The sequence below is a fragment of the Bombina bombina genome, chromosome 7 (genome assembly GCF_027579735.1).
Source record: "Bombina bombina isolate aBomBom1 chromosome 7, aBomBom1.pri, whole genome shotgun sequence".
NCBI lineage: Eukaryota > Metazoa > Chordata > Amphibia > Anura > Bombinatoridae > Bombina > Bombina bombina.
In genome coordinates this window covers 112,425,163-112,440,397 of record NC_069505.1, presented here as the reverse complement: position 1 = coordinate 112,440,397, position 15,235 = coordinate 112,425,163, and positions in this window count along the sequence as shown.

The following is a 15,235-nucleotide window of genomic DNA, read 5'->3' as shown; positions in this document are numbered from 1 at the left end:
AACCAAAAAACCGCTGCAGCAGTAACTGGGGCAATGCATGCAAGAGGCTGGAGAATAAAACCTTGATGTATAAAAATTTTCTTAAGGAGACCCTCCAATTTTTTATCCATAGGATCTAGGAAAGCAAACTGTCCTCGACGGGGATAGTTGTACGCTTAGCTAGGGTAGAGACTGCTCCCTCCACCTTAGGGACCGTCTGCTACGAGTCCCGTATTGCGGCATCTATGGGAAACATCTTTTTGAAAACAGGAGGGGGAGAGAACGGCACACCTGGTCTATCCCATTCCTTAGAAATAATTTCCGAAAACCTCTTAGGGACTGGAAAAACATCAGTGTAAACAGGCACTGCAAAGTATTTGTCCATTTTACACAATTTCTCTGGAACCACAATGGGGTTACAGTCATCCAGAGTCGCTAAAACCTCTCTAAGCAATAAGCGGAGGTGTTCAAGCTTGAATTTAAATGCTGTCATTTCAGAATCAGACTGAAGCAACGCCTTCCCTGAATCTGAAATGTCACCCACAGATAGAAGCTCTCCTGCCTCAGCTTCTGAGCATTGTGAGGGTATATCGGACACAGGTATTAAAGCGTCAGAAAGCTCTGTATTAATTCTAGCCCCAGAGCTGTCTTGCTTTCCTTGTAACCCTGGCAGTTTGGACAATACCTCTGAGAGGGTAGCATTCATAACTGCCGCCATGTCCTGTAAGGTAAAAGAATTAGACGCGCTAGATGTACTTGGCGTCACCTGAGCGGGAATTATAGGTTCTGACACATTGGGAGAGCTAGATGGCATAATCTCCCTTTTTCAGTCAGAGAATCCCCTGGAGATAAATCTTTAAGCGCCATAATATGGTCTTTATAGTTTATAGACATTTCAGTACATTTGGTACACATTCTAAGAGGGGGTTCCACAATGGCTTCCAAACATATTGAACAAGGAGTTTCCTCTGTGTCAGACATGTTTAACAGACTAGTAATGAGACAAGCAAGCTTGGAAAACACTTTAATAAAGGTGAAACAGCAATTAGACAAAAACGTTACTGTGCCTTTAAGAGAAAAAAACTAGCACTTAAACTGCAAAACAGTGAAAAAATATAGTAAAATCTTTGAAATTTTTACAGTGTGTGTAAGGGACTAAAGCAACATTGCACCCACTTGCAAATGGATGATTAACCCCTTAGCCCCCAAACCGGATTCAAAAACGTCAACTACTGGTAAAAAAAACAGTTGAGCAACTGCCACAGCTCTGCTAAGGCTCCTACCTGCCCTCAAATACAATTTGGTGAAGGAATAAACCCCTTATAATGGTCCTCAGATGCCAAAGGACTCCTCTAGGGAAGCTGGATGTCTCAGTCTGAATTAAAACTGCGCAGCAATAGCGCTAAAATAGGCCCCTCCCACCATGTACTGGATGTCAGAGGGGCCTTAAAAAAATACTCCTAGGAGTATCTGACTAGTCATGTGGAAAACTAGGCCCCAAATAAAGATTTATCTCCCTCAGAGAAAAAAACGTTCTATTTATGAAAAAATGTAAACGTTTTGACACTGAATAATATTAACATGAGTATTACCCTGTTTTGTAAGCATGATCCCAGTCGCTGTTAAATCACTGCATCAGGCTTACCTCAAATACACAAGGCTCTGTCAGCATTTTCTAGAACTTATTTCATCTCTCTAGAAATAAAAATACTGAACATACCTCAAAGCAGGTAATCTGCAGACCGTTCCCCCAACTGAAGCTTTCTTCCATACTCTTCAGTTATGTGTGAGAACAGCAATGGACCTTAGTTACAAACCGCTAAGATCATCAACCTCCAGGCAGAATTCTTCATCTAATTTCTGCCTGAGAGTAAAAACAGTACAACGCCGGTACCGTTTAAAAAATAACAAACTTTTGATTGAAGATAACACTACACTAAGTCACCACTTATCTCTTGATACTTCCCTTGTTGAGAGTTGCAAGAGAATGACTGGAGGTGGCAGTTAGGGGAGGAGCTATATAGACAGCTCTGCTGTGGGTGTCCTCTTGCAACTTCCTGTTGGGAAGGAGAATATCCCACAAGTAATGGATGAACCCGTGGACTGGATACACCTTACAAGAGAAATATAATTTTACAGGGGTTGATCAAACAAAACTCTTCATCAATAGTGGGACCAGAAAATGTTTTATTAAAGAGATATAATGCATTTTCTTATTGCACTGATTGCATATACATATCTTTTTTAACCTCTGCAAAGGTATTAAACACATAGTTAAAGTCAGTGCCCTATTGGTCCATAGTAGGGGTTAAATAAACACATGAGTAGAGACAAGGAATAGTGCAATTAGAAAATGCTTTAACATATTGCAGCTTATATCCCTTTAATTATTCTAAGCACTATGTTCATCCTTTTTTTTCTAAAATATAACACAGCCACACTCAGCTGTGCATGCGTTCTAGCTTCTGCATGTAATACACAGCAACACTCAGCTGCGCATGCGTTCTAGCTTCTGCGTGTAATACACAGCAACACTCAGCTGTGCAGGTGTTCTAGCTTCTGCGTGTAATACACAGCCACAATCAGCTGTGCATGCATTCTAGCTTCTGCGTGTAATACACAGCAACACTCAGCTGTGCATGCATTCTAGCTTCTGCGTGTAATACACAGCAACACTCAGCTGTGCATGCATTCTAGCTTCTGCGTGTAATACACAGCAACACTCAGCTCAGGTGGAGCACAAGGGCACAGAAATCCTAGCCAAGCCTTATAGACCAAAGGTTACAGCCTGTGTTCCCTGGAAAAACTGTATCGCACCGAACCAGCCACAGGATCGTAAGTCTTCCGGACATCCGGAAGATCCACAACAAAAACTATAGGCCTGAGTCCGAGATCGTTCCAGGGAACATAACCGGACTAACCCGGAAAACAGGAACAAGTCACACTCGGAAATCCCAACCCAAAAGGGAAGATGACACTCCAAAGGGAGCTAAAGTACGACAGAAACGCAAGAGTGGCCTAGAGACCCCCAAGGCGATAAAACAATGCCCAGAAAAAACTTTGAGGACAAGGTCACCCGAAGAGTGAGCAAACCAAAGGCTAGTCTCCATAATCTCCTTCGGAGTATCAGAGGACCATACCCAAGTAAAAAGAATGCAGAGAATCCTAAACCCCGGTAGAAAACCCCTTAAGCCAAGCTTGGAGAAGGAGACAACAAGGCCTACCTTCCACTGATAGGGATCGACTTAATTCCCGAAGTAGGAAAAGCCACAAGGTCCTTTCCTAAGGCGGCCAAGACCACTAAGGGGCAACGGACAAGTCCCGAAGTCTCATCCGAAGACGAGAACCTCAAAAGGAAAAAATCCATAAAAAGGACAATTCCAAGAGCCACAAAGGCAAGACCGCCAGAACCGGCGGCAAGGAGGTCTGAAATCCTCCCAACCGCCAACCCACACAGGGAAGGAACACTCCACATCCCAACGTAAAGACGGAATCATGAGAGATTCTAACTAGTATTTATATAGCGCCTTTCTCCCAGTGGGACACAAAGCGCTTTTCCAGCACCCGCTCTCGGATTAAACAAATCGGCAGCTGAATAGTAATAGTTGTTATTACCCAATCTTAATGGTACTCATTTTATCAACCTCAGAAGGATGAAGGGCTGAGTCGGCCCTGCCGGGACTGAACCTAGAATCTTTGAACAGGCCTAGTGGTCAGGGCATTTTACCATTTGAGCTACCTCACTGGCTTCGACCAGCTGGAGAGGCCAATGAGGACTGAACCAATCCCCCATGCCTCACAAACCGTCAGGTCCACTCAGAAGCTGAACTGAAACTTGTAAAAGAGAACAAGAATAACACAATAATATGTAAGGCACTCGGCGCCCAACCAGGCAGAACAGGCGCCACATGTCTGAATTAGGCCTCAAGACAGAAGGAACGGAACCCATTCAGGACCAGTCTGAAACCAAGGGCTATCCCTGTCAAGGTTGTACAGAATCCCCCCAAGAGGGGGGAAAACAGCAGACGCACATAGGACTAAACACGTCCATAACAAAACTTCCTTAGAAGTAACAGTGCGATCAAACATTGTGAGTATCGATTCCAAACAAACTTCCCGAAGGAAATATAAAACATGAGCGTTATTCAAATAAAATAAAGGATAAGGCAACTCACAGGATTATCGCCTAAGCAGAACAGAAGCACCTGCAGGAACGCCCAACAGGGACCCTGTTCTACCAAGCTCAAACTGGAAAAAGTACTCAATAACAAGACTATAAGAAGATTACTTCATCCCCTTATTTCATCCCCTCTATTTCTGCAAGCTATTCGAAGAAGCAGACTGAGAAGTCTCCGATCCATTAAGGATGGGATCTTCTGACAAGGCCAAAGCGTGCCTCAAAAGAACAAAAAGGCTTGTCAGTCTATACCGAAAAGCACAGCATACCACCGCCGGAGCGAAAGACGACTCCGGCCTCGAAGGTTGACCCCCCGAAGCCTCAGGGACAGTCGTTCCCCCAGAGAGCTGAACAGGCCACCTTATGCCTGAAGAGCCCTGGATAACGGAACATGAACAGTATCCAAAACCAACTTCTGGAAGTTGCATACGCGCCAGTGCCAAAATTATGGACATGCGACTTTGTGCTGAAACCCCTGACGGGAAGAAGCCTGGGTTACCTACATTTCATAGTAAGCGATGATGGAAGGGAACTTGCCACTCGGTGGACAGAGGCCCCAGAGACGGATGGCTCAGCGGCTCCTTGATTCCCCGATCCCGAGGAATTGAGCACTCTAATATGGCATTCAGAACATAACTGATAGGCTAGTATCATCCGGGGCAATACGCATTCTGCGCAAGGAGTAGAAAATAAAACAGAGACGTCCGTCTCCGCGGTATCAGACTCCTCCATAGCTAGGATATTGAAACGAGATTGGGACCCAAAAAACTTAAACGGCACCAGACACCCACAATGGCTGGAGCACTCACCACCTCCTAAGAGCCCAACACCAGAAGATCCAAATTTCTCCGTCGCCACAGGGCTAGGAATGCGGAAATGGAGAGTTAAAAACGTGACCACACCCAGTCACAAGATGAACCGTACAGTCCACAAAAAGCGCGCCCGACTGTAAAGATTACATCACTTCCAAAGGCCGTTATGTTCCACAAAGCCATGAGCCTAAGTAACAATACGCATAAGCAGGTCAAATCACATAACAAACATGATTAAAAAAAACCCTGTTGGATAACCCCCCTCATGAGATATTAACTTGATTCCAAGATACAAAAGGCGCCTCACTGAGACCCTTATATTTAGTCCCGCCAGGTGGTAGCCTCTCGGGGAAAACATTTGTAATACAATACAATACAATCATGACAAAAGTAAGATGAAACAATCTTACTGGAATCTATGTTGTGGAACAGGGACACGGCCCTTCAAGTGTGACGGATAGTAGCATCGCCTCTGCCATGGACTTGAGAGAAGAAAGCAGGCAGCGGAGCGAAGTTCGACAATGCTGATTGCTTGAGAAGCTGTTAACATGAGTCGGGATGGTTTCGCAGAAAGACTCTCCCTGCATCTCCGGACTCTAACTTTCATCCAAGCCCTCACTGAGAGACTGATAGGATTACTTAAAACTCCTGTCCCATGTCGAAGAGTACTACCCTCCGTAAGAGACAAAATAAATTCTGACACTTCTCTGCCAACCTCCTGGGACGAAAGGCGAAGAATGGGGATGAGGGAAGTGGGAGGAGTATTTAAGCCTTTGGCTAAGGTGTCTTTGCCTCCTCCTCTTATTTACCCAAAAGCAATTAATGCAGCTGTGGACTCTTTCCATTTATGAAGAAAAGATTATTTGGCCGTGCCTGGGTGGTGTTGCACAAGAGCGCTAAATAGTGCTCACATGCAATGTTAAATTCAATGTTAAATTAAAGTTTTGCAAACAAAGCAATAAATGGAAGGTACTAACAGAATTCATTAAGTATTTTTTCTTTATTCACAAAACCGGAACACAAAGCATATACAAATACTATTTTTATTTATATGCTTTGTATTCCTTTTTTGTGAATAAAGTAAATTATTTGTTGTGCTGAAAAGGATAAAGATGAAGCTCCAGGCAAGCACTTTAATCTTTATCGCTAATTCCTCTGCACTGTAGTCCACTAACAAATCACCTGCTGGAGGCGAGGGGATGTCCTCAGTGCTGGTCTGTTAGACACCGCCTTGCAGTCACAAACACACCAATTGTGTCTTCCTTAAAGGAATAGTCTAGTCAAAATTAAACTTTCATGATTAGAACAGGCAATTTTAAGCAACTTTCTAATTTACTCCTAATATCAATGTTTGTTTGTTCTCTTGCTATCTTTATTTGAATGTAAGCTTAGAAGCTGGTCCATTTTTTGTTCAGCACCTGGGTAGCACTTGCTGATTGGTGGCTACAGTCGTGCTACCCAAGTGCTGAACCGAAAATGGGCCGGCTCCTATGCTTGCTTTTTCTAATAAAGATACCAGGTGAATGAAGAAAAAATGATAACCGGAGTAAATTAGAAAGTTGCTTAAAATTGCCTGCTTTATCTGAATCATGAAAGTTTAATTTTTACTAGACTATTCCTTTAACCCTTCTGCGCCATTACAGAGCCCTGTGTTTTCAGCCATTTGTTTCTTGTTGCATTTATACATACAGTGTTCTAAACAGAATATTTTGCCAGCCGGGTGGCATTATCAAGTAGCTGGGTGGGGCAGAGTAATATTGTCTAATATTATATAATTTTCTGCTATCCACAGCCCAAATTAATTGTATAATTTAACTAATGTATTTAGTGATAATTGAACATTTTTAATATTAGCAAATTTAGCTTAATATTGGCTAAAAGTTTAGCAGGGTGATGAGTAAAAACAGCTGGGTGGTGCACCTACTATAAAGGTCCTGGGGAGAACACTAACATAAATAAATGTCAACTGTTCTCTTTCTGTGAGGTACTCGCACACGTTATACCTCATTTCTTTCAGCAAATTTTTTAGAAACCACCATCTAAAATATCATAACATTGGAAAACACCACAAAAAAAGAACTACGTTTTTGTAGAATGTTCTATGGCATACACTTGTTCTCATAAGTTTACATACCCTGGCAGAATTTATTTCTTGGCCATTTCTTTCATGTAATTGGCAAGAGTCCATGAGCTAGTGATGTATGGGATATACATTCCTACCAGGAGGGGCAAAGTTTCCCAAACCTCAAAATGCCTATAAATACACCCCTCACCACACCCGCAATTCAGTTTTACAAACTTTGCCTCCTATGGAGGTGGTGAACTAAGTTTGTGCTAGATTTCTACGTTGATATGCGCTTCTCAGCATGCTGAAGCCCGGTTCCTCTCAGAGTGCAGTGAATGACAGAGGGATGTGAAGGGAGTATTTCCTATTGAATGCAATGGTCATCCTAATGGGGATCTATTTCATAGGTTTTCTGTTATCGGTCGTAGAGATTCTTCTCCTACCTCCCTTTTCAGATCGACGATATACTCTTATTACCTCTACTGATTCTCGTTTCAGTACTGGTTTGGCTGTCTACTTTATGTAGATGAGTGTCTTTTGGTACGTATGTTTTCTTTTATTTATGACACTCTCAGCTATGGTTTGGCACTTTATATGTAAAGTTCTAAATATATGTTTTATACTTATATTTGCCATGATTCAGGTTAATCAGTATATTTCCTTCTTACAGACTGTCGGTTTCATTTTGGGAAATGCATATGAAAAAACAAAAAAGAAAACATTTTTTTTTTATATTTCTTACCTGAAAATTTTTCAAATTGACTTTCTTTTCTAAATTGCGGGCTGTTAGGCTCGCGGGAGCGCAAAATGCTATAATTTATTGCGTCATTTTTGGCGCAAGACTTTTTTGGCACGAGAATTACGTTTGTTGACGTAATGTCGCCATTTCCGGCGTCTTAGTTGGCGCTGAGAGTTTTCACGTAGTTGCGTCATCTATGACGCTCGTGTTTGTTGCAGACGTTCTTGGCGCCAAAACATATTTTGTCAGTTGTGGGCGTCATACTTGGCGCCAGATTTTTGACATTATTTAAGTCCTTATTTCATTTTGCTTCTGGTTTCCAGAGGCTTATTCTGTTTGCATTTTTTTCCATTCCTGAAACTGTCATATAAGGAAATTGATAATTTTGCTTTATATGTTGTTTTTTCTATTACATATTGCAAGATGTCTCAATCTGACCCTGTCTCAGAATCTACTTCTGGAATGCTGCTGCCTGATGTCGGTTCTACCAAAGCTAAGTGCATTTGTTGTAAACTTGTGGTAACTGTTCCTCCGGCTGTAGTTTGTGTTAGTTGTCATGATAAACTTTCAAACGCAGACAATATTTCCATTAGTAGTAATCCATTACCTGTTGTTGTTCTTTCAACATCTAATGTTTAGGATATTCCTGTTAATGTGAGAGAATTTGTTTCTAATTCTATTCAGAAGGCCCTGTCTGTTATACCACCTTCTAATAAACGTAAAAGGTCTTTTAAAACTTCTCATAAATTCGATGAATTTTTAAATGACCGACAGCATTCTGATTTATCTATCTCTGATGAGGATCTATCTGGTTCAGAAGATTCTGCCTCAGATATTGACACTGACAAATCTTCATATTTATTTAAAATGGAGTATATTCGTTCTTTATTAAAAGAGGTGTTGATTGCATTAGATATGGAGGAGACTAGTCCTCTTGATATTAAAACCAGTAAACGTTTAAATTCGGGTTTTAAACCTCATGTAGCTATTCCAGAGGTTTATCCAGTTCCTGATGCTATTTCAGATGCAATTTCTAGGGAATGGAATAGTCTGGGTACTTCATTTACTCCTTCTTCAAGGTTTAAGAAACTGTACCCTTTGCCGACTGATAGATTGGAGTTTTGGGAAAAAATCCACAAAGTTGATGGGGCTCTCTCTACTCTTGCAAAGCGTACTACTATTCCTACGGCAGATAGTACTTCTTTTAAAGATCCTTTAGATAGGAAGCTTGAATCTTATCTAAGGAAGGCTTATTTATGTTAAGGTCATCTTCTTAGGCCTGCTATTTCTTTGGCTAATGTTGCTGCGGCTTCAACTTTTCGGTTGGAAACTTTAGTGCAACAAGTACCAGATCCTAATATGTGTAGCCTTGTTAAGCTAATTCAACATGCTAATAATTTCATTTGTGATGCCATTTTTGATATCATTAGAATTGATGTCAGGTATATGTCTTTAGCTATTTTAGCTAGAAGAGCTTTATGGCTTAAATCTTGGAATGCGGATATGACTTCTAAGTCAACGTTGCTATCTCTTTCGTTCCAAGGTAATACATTATTTGGTTCTCAGTTGGATTCTATTATTTCAACTGTCACTGGGGGGAAGGGAGCCTTTTTGCCTCAGGATAAAAAAATCTAAGGGTAAATTTAGGACCGCTAACCGTTTTAGTTCCTTTCGTCAGAATAAGGAACAGAAACCTGACCCTTCCCCTAAAGGGACGATTTCCAATTGGAAGCCTTCTCCAGTCTGGAATAAATCCAAGCCTTTTAGAAAATCAAAATCAGCCCCCAAGTCCGCATGAAGGTGCGGCCCTCATTCCAGCGCAGCTGGTAGAGGGCAGACTAAGATTTTACAAAGATGTTTGGATCAATTCAATCCAAAATCATTGGATCCAGAACATTGTTTCTCAAGGGTACAGAATAGGTTTCAAGGTAAGACCACCTGTGAGAAGTTTCTCTCTCTCACGCATTCCAGTGAACCCAGTAAAGGCTCAGGCTTTCCTGAAGTGTGTTTCAGACCTGGAGTAATCCGGGGTAATTGTGCCAGTTCCTTTTCCGGAACGGGGTCTCGGGTTTTATTCAAATCTGTTCATTGTTCCAAAGAAAGAGAATTCTTTCAGACCAGTTCTGGATCTAAAAATTTTGAATCGTTATGTAAGAATACCAACATTCAAGATGGTGACTATAAGGACTATTCTGCCTTTTGTTCAGCAAGGGCATTATATGTCCACAATAGACTTACAGGATGCAGATCCAGATCACTATCAGTTTCTGAGATTCTCTTTTCTAGACAAGCATTACCAATTTGTTGCTCTTCCTTTTGGCCTAGCAACAGCTCCAAGGATCTTTTCAAAGGTTCTCGGTGCCCTACTCTCTGTAATCAGAGAGCGGGGTATTGCGGTGTTTCCTTATTTGGACAATATCTTGGTACTTGCTCAGTCTTTACATTCTGCAGAATCTCACACGAATCAACTAGTGTTGTTTCTTCAAAGACATGGTTGGAGGATCAATTTACCAAAAAGTTCCTTGATTCCTCAGACAAGGGTAACCTTTTTAGGATTCCAAATAGATTCAGTATCCATGACTTTGTAACAGACAAAAGACGTCTGAAATTGGTTTCAGCTTGTCGGAACCTTCAGTCTCAGTCATTCCCTTTAGTGGCTATGTGCATGGAGGTTTTAGGTCTCATGACTGCAGCATCGGACGCGATCCCCTTTGCTCGTTTTCACATGAGACCTCTTCAGCTTTGTATGCTGAGCCAATGGTGCAGGGATTATACAAAGATATCACAATTAATATCCTTAAATCCCAATATTCGACTATCTCTGACTTGGTTGTTAGATCACCATTGTTTAGTTCAGGGGGCCTCTTTTGTTCGTCCAACCTGGACTGTGATTACAACAGATGCAAGTGTTTCTTCAGATTGTTCAGATGTGGGGGCTTCAAGAAATAGATCTGATGGCTTCTCATCTAAACAGGAAACTTCCCAGGTATCTGTCCAGGTCCAGGGATCCTCAGGCGGAAGCAGTGGATGCGTTGTCACTTCCTTTGAATTATCAACCTGCTTATGTCTTTCCGCCTCTAGTTCTTCTTCCAAGAGTGATTTCCAAAATCATAATGGAGCTTTCATTTGTACTGCTGGTGGCTCCAGCATGGCCACACAGGTTTTGGTATGCGGATCTTGTTCGGATGTCCAGTTGCCAACCTTGGCCACTTCCGTTAAGGCCAGACCTTCTATCTCAAGGCCCATTTTTCCATCAGGATCTCAAATCATTAAATTTGAAGGTATGGAGATTGAACGCCTAGTGCTTAGTCATAGAGGTTTCTCTGATGAAACGGCCACTGAGCATAACGGCCGAGAAACGCGTTGTATTGCTCCTAATAAATGTCCACTTTTTATCCTAATACATCTATCCTGCTGTCATTGTTTTAAACTCTCAGTGTTTTTTAAAAATAGTCACACGAACTGATTACTATCAACACCTGAACAACTCACACACGCTGGAAGAGTCTCACTGCTCATTAAGCTGAACATTCGGACCGCAGACGTCTAATCAACACACACACGTTGTGTGCAGATGATTCCCCTGATCTTTCAGCATTCACGAACAGCCGAACAAACGTCCTTGGTGTACAGACATACAGGACAAGATCCATCAGCGTACTGACTGCTGTTAAAGGTCAGCCTGCCTATATGCACTACTTGCGAGTGCCAACTTGTTTGTGAGTACCTCTCTTACGTTGCTGTTTTCTCCTGCTCCTGTTTTTCCAGTGCAATATCACACTATTGGGCGCTCTCTCTTTCTCCTTTTCTGCATACTTTAGATCATCCGACTCACCACCGGTTTTTGGAGAGGAACAGCCTTCACCCTGCAGAACGGTTTACCGACCATATTATCTTTTGATATCTTTGCCAAGATCATTATATTTGGCAGGTTTTTTTTTGGTTCTCTGTTTTATTCTGACTACAGACTTTATTAATTGTTTTATCTTGGGTTTATCCAATTACAATGTTATGTTTATTTTATATATGGTACTAATATCAGTGTCAAAAGATTCTGTCATTTAGAGAGTTTACCCATTATACATCCTCTTGTACTGATTAGTACAGTTCATACAGCACCCTATGGTTACAATATTTTATAATAGATATTTTTTTTTGTTTATATAGCACTTGTGACAACAGTGTATTTTTTATATATTCATATTATTATATTGATATGTTTTATATTCGGTTTTAGTTCTGTTTTCTTGCACATATTTTGTTGCACATATCTGTTTAGCACGATAAATATTCACTGGACCAGTTTGTCCATAAACATTGTAGCATATTGTACATTTTGCGCACACTATTGTATGCTTCTTTGCATACTTATCTAACACTTTATGTAAGAATTTACCTGATAAATTCATTTCTGTCATATTGGCAAGAGTCCATGAGGCCCACCCTTTTTATGGTGGTTATGATTTTTTTTTTTTTGTATAAAGCACAATTATTCCAATTCCTTGTTGATGCTTTCGCTCCTTTCTTATCACCCCACTTCTTGGCTATTCGTTAAACTGAATTGTGGGTGTGGTGGGGGGTGTATTTATAGGCATTTTGAGGTTTGGGAAACTTTGCCCCTCCTGGTAGGAATGTATATCCCATACGTCACTAGCTCATGGACTCTTGCCAATATGAAAAAAAATAAATTTATCAGGTAAATTCTTACATAAATTATGTTTTTTCAGAGAATATGAATGATAACACAAAAACTTTTCTTTCACTCATGGTTAGTGTTTGGCTGAAGCCATTTATTATTAATCAACTGTGTTTACTCTTTTTTAAATCATAATAACAACAGAAACTACCCAAATGACCCTGATCAAAAGTTTACATACCCTGGTGATTTTGGCCTGATAACATACACGCAAGTTGACACAAAGGAGTTTGAATGGTTATTAAAGGTAACCATGCTCACCTGTGATCTGTTTACTTGTAATTAGTGTGTGTGTGTGTGTATAAAAGGTCAATAAGTTTCTGGACTCCAGACAGACCCTTGCATCTTTCATCCAGTGCTGCACTGACGTTATTGGATTCTGAGTCATGGGGAAAGCAAAAGAATTGTCAAAGGATCTGCGGGAAAAGGTAGTTGAACTGTATAAAACAGGAAAGGGATATAAAAAGATATCCAAGGAATTGAAAATGCAAATCAGCAGTGTTCAAACTCTAATCAAGAACATAAATTATGCTTACCAGATAATTTAATTTCCATCTGTATAAGGAGAGTCCATGGCATCATTCCTTACTGTTAAACCTTTCTCCCGAAAGCTGCGTCAGCCGAAGCAAAAAACATCAAACTTGTAGAATTTTAAAAAGGTATGTAAGGAGGACCAGGTAGCCGCCTTACAAATCTGATACACAGAGGCCTCGTTCTTAAAGGCCCAAGAGGAAGCCACTGCTCTAGTAGAATGAGCAGTAATCCTCTGAGGTTTATGTCCCGCTGTCTCATGAGCAAAGCGGATAACACTTCTTAACCAAAAAGATCCTTACGCTTCCCGGAATAACAAAAAAGGAAGAAGTTTGTCTAAAATCCTTAGTAGCCTGAAGATAGAACTTCAAGGCGCAAACCACGTCCGAATTATGAAGCAAACGTTCCTTCGAAGAAAAAGAATTGGGACACAAGGAAGGAACTACAATCTCTTGATTGATGTTGCGGTCTGAAACGACTTTAGGAAGAAAACCTAACTTAGTACATAGGACAGCCTTATCAGAATGGAACACCATATAAGGAGGCTCACATTGCAAGTCAGCAATCTCAGATACTCTGCGCGCAGAAGCAATAGCCAGTAGAAAATGAACCTTCCAGGACAATTTTAATGTTAACTTCATGCATAGGCTCAAACATAGCCCGTTGCAAAACATCTAAACACAGGTCTGATCCTAGTCAGAGCCTTAACAAAGGACTGTACATCTGGAATCTCAGAGAGCCTCTTGTGCAGTAAAACAGACACGGGTGAAATCTGTCCCCTCAAGGAACTGGCAGAAAGGCCCTACTCCAGTCCATCCTGGAGAAACGATAGGATCCTGGCAACCTTAACTTTAAGCCAGAAAAAAACACGCTCTTCACACCAGAATAAGTAGGCTCTCCACACCTTATGATAGACGCGACAAGTAACTGGCTTACTAGCTTGAATGAGATTATCAATAACTCTCTCAGAAAAACCTCTCTTGGCTGGGACTAAGCGTTCAATCTCCACGCAGTCAGCCTCATAGAATCTAGATTTTGATGAATAAAATGACCTTGTTCCAGAAGATCCCTGCGACAAGGTAACTTCCACGGAGGAGATGATGACATCCCCACCAGATCTGTGAACCACCTCCTTCGCGGCCACGATGGAGCAATCAGTATCACCAATGCCTGCTCCTGCTTAATGCGAGCCACTACACGAGGAAGGAGTGGTAACGGCAGAAAAAGTAAATTAGACTGAACCTCCAAGGCACTGCTAATACATCTATTAGCTCCGCCTGAGGATCCCTGGACCTCAACCCATATCTGGGTAGCTTGGTATTGAGACGGGACGCCATGAGATCTATCTTCGGTGTCCCCCACATGTTGCATATCTCCGCAAACACTTCTGGGTGGAGAGACCATTCCCCCGGATGAAAGGACTGTCTGCTGAGAAAATCCGCTTCCCAGTTGTCCACACTCAGAATGTGGATCGCTGACAGTGAACAGCTGTGGGCCTTTGCCAACTCCAGAATCCGAGATACTTCACTCATTGCTAGGGAGCTTCTCGTTCCTCCCTGATGGTTGATGTAAGCCACCAAGGTTATATTGTCTGATTGGAATCTGATAAACTGGGACGAACCCAGAAGGGGTCAAGCCTTCAGAGCATTGAAGATTGCCCAAAGTTCCAGAATGTTTTTCAGGAGGGAGCATTCCTCCAGAAACTACAGGCCCTGTGCCTTCTTGGCACCACAAACAGCATCTCATCCTGATAGGCTTGCGTCAGTAGTTACAATCTCCCAGGATGGTCTTAAGAAGGCTGTCCCTCGGGAGAGATGATCTGGACAGAGCCACCAAGAGAGTGATTCTCTCTACCGGTTGTCCAGAGAAATCTGTTGAGACAGATCCGAATGATTGCCGTTCCACAGCCTCAGCATGCACAGTTGCAATGGTCTGAGACGGAACCTGGCAAAGGGAATGATGTCCATGCTGGACACTTTGCAACCAATTACCTCCATACACTGAGCCACAGAGGGCTTTAAAGAGGTCCGGAGGGCAAGACATGCCGAAGCTAGCTTGCAACGTCTCTGGTCCGTTAGAAATATTCTCATGTCTATGGAGTCTATTATAGTACCCAGGAATTCCACCCTGGTGCTTGGTATAAGAGAACTCTTTTCTAGGTTTATCTTCCATCCATGAGCTCGAAGAAGAGAGAGAAGAGATTCCGAATGGACCTCCGTCAGACGAAAAGATAGTG